The sequence below is a fragment of the Mustela putorius genome, unplaced genomic scaffold (genome assembly GCF_011764305.1).
Source record: "Mustela putorius furo isolate JIRA1106 unplaced genomic scaffold, ASM1176430v1.1 tig00003987_pilon_pilon_pilon, whole genome shotgun sequence".
Taxonomy (NCBI): domain Eukaryota; kingdom Metazoa; phylum Chordata; class Mammalia; order Carnivora; family Mustelidae; genus Mustela; species Mustela putorius.
This window is the reverse complement of record NW_025422126.1, coordinates 279,292-281,912: the sequence shown is the minus strand read 5'-3', so window position 1 is coordinate 281,912 and position 2,621 is coordinate 279,292.

The window sequence follows — 2,621 nt, the reverse complement described above, 5'->3', positions numbered from 1 at the left end:
AAGACAATTTAGTGGGGTGCCTGGGTGGCTCAGTCAGTTAAGTGTCTGCTTTTGGCTCAGGTCATGATCTCAGAGTTCTGGGGTTGACCCCACCAACTGAGCCTGGCTATGAGCTTCCTGCTCATGAGGGAGTTTGCTTCTCCCTTTGCCCCTCCCCCTGCTCATGCTAGTGTGTGCGTGTGTGTGTGCCTATATATGTGTGTGTGTCTCTCTCTCAAATAAATAAGTAAAAATCTTTAAAAATTTTTTTAAACAAAGAAAATAATTTAGTGATTATGTGTGATACACTCAAGCTTTTTAAATACTTCATGAAGTGGATAGTCTCCTTTCAGACAACCACAAAATGGGGCTGAAGGCAAAAAGCTTTCATGGGACGAAGAATAAGCAACAAGGAAGAGGCAAATAAAAAATATCAGACTGGAAAAAAAAAAATAAAAAAAAAATAAAAAAAAAATAAAAAAAATAAAAAATATCAGACTGGGGCGCCTGGGTGGCTCAGTGGGTTAAGCCCTGCCTTCGGCTCAGGTCATGATCTCAGGATCCTGGGATTGAGCCCCGCATCGGGCTCTCTGCTCAGCGGGGAGCCTGCTTCCTCCTCTCTCTCTCTCTGCCTGCCTCTCTGCCTACTTGTGATCTCTGTCTGTCAAATAAATAAATAAAATCTTAAAAAAAAAAATCAGACTGGCCAGGGAACACATAGTCAGCCTTGTGTAAGTTGAGAAGGCCCAGTGTTGGCTTGATGTTTGGGGCCTGGCTGACTGGATATACTGTGTGTATGGTCAAGTAGAACATTTACAGGGAGTCATGAAAGTTGTCTAAGTCTGGGTGCCCTATTGTGGAACCTGGGGCTGGAGTGGCTCCATCTTTGGCTACAAATTTTTTTTAAAAAGATCTTTAACTACTCAAGATTGTAAACATGGTCTCTTATGCTTTCTTCTATTATGCTTTCTTCTAAAGACTTTGTATTTTTCACATTTAATATCTGTTTTATTGACTTTCCTTATAGAGCATTGGCTTTTATCTTGGCATGCAGTCACATTGCTTGTGGCTCTTTCAGTCACATTCTATTCATAGGAAACAAAATGTTTGCCTCCTATTCATCCCATGTTATATATGGACCTTATTTAGTTCTCAAAGAAATTGTAAGCAGCTCCAACGTGGCTGAGGAAATAGCAGTAGGAAACTGAGAATGTGGCAGGTGATATCAGAGACATGATGTCTTGGAAAGCAAGAGAAGACTTTCCTGAACACTTTCTCTATTGCACTCCCTGTACCCAAAGGCATCACTCTAGTGGGAAAGGAGAGCTGAGAGGTTTGATAGTGGTTATTTTAGATATGAACAGAGGTATTTTGTCTTTAGTCTATGAGAAGTAAATGGTACAAATGGAACTTTCTCTCTCCCTTTAAATTAATAGTAAAATGGAGAAAATAGATTAAACACCTGTTTTTAGGCTCCAGGTAAATAAATATTGAGGAATTGTGATATCTAAACACTAATGACATTTTGTGGGTCAAGAGAAAAAAATAAAACAAGGATTTTGGGTAAGAGGGCTCACAAATCCCTAAATATTCTGTGTTCCAGAGCTAGAAAAAGGTAGTAGCCTAAAAAGATATTTAGCTCCTGTAAAATTTTGACCAGTTCTTTCATGTAGAAGATCGAAACTGAGGTCAGTACTTGAGGCTAAGAATGAGGTATGGGATTCTTGCCCTAAAACCTAAATTAAACACACACACACACACATTGGCATCAAAGCACTTTCTAGAACTACATTAATAGGTGTAAGGTTTTATAGGTGAGATAAACACGACACCAGGTGAAGTGGGTACAAGGCAAGATTTATTAAAGGCACTCTCCAGCAAAGTTTCCTGTCTCCTGCAGAGGTATTGGGTTACTTATGGAGACCTAATCTGGGCATACATCCTTTTGGTGGGAGAGTCAATGGTTAAGAGGGGGGTAGGCTGGAAGACAGGGAGACCCCGTGGCAGCGAGACCCAGTGGCAGTCATTTCCATTGCTCTTCCTGCACTCTGGGAGCCCCCAAAGCCGCTGGTCATTTCTGTTGTTCCTCCTGCACTCCTGGAGCCCGCAGACCAAACATTCTGACCTTTTTGGTGTAATAGGGGTGGCGACTCAGATCTGGCTACTTCCTGCTGGCAAAGGGGCGTCATCATAGCGTCCTTCCGATGTGGGTGGGCAGGTATAGGGATGCAGGAGGAGTGGTTGACAGTGACCCTGGAAACCTCATGGATGTGTTCCTGAATGAAGCGAAGAACACAGGGGGCGAATAGTGCTAATAGGCAGAGGAGAATAAGGGGATTTAGGATTGGAAGGAACCAGGTCATTAAGGGGGCGAGCCACCATTGAGAGGGGTTTATTCCAGGGTGATGCCAGCTACCAAGGGAGTCGCGGATTTTTGCCAGGGCATCAATATTGGTTTCAACTATACCAGATTTGTTGATATAATAGCAGCATTCTTCATTGAGGGATAAACAGGTTCCTCCCTTGTCTGCAGTGAGCAGGTCCAGGGCTCTCCAGTTCTGTAGGGCTACCTGGGCCACTGAAGTAATCTGCTGTTGTAGGGATGCCAAAGACTCTGCTGAGGCCTCCATGGCTGTTTGGAG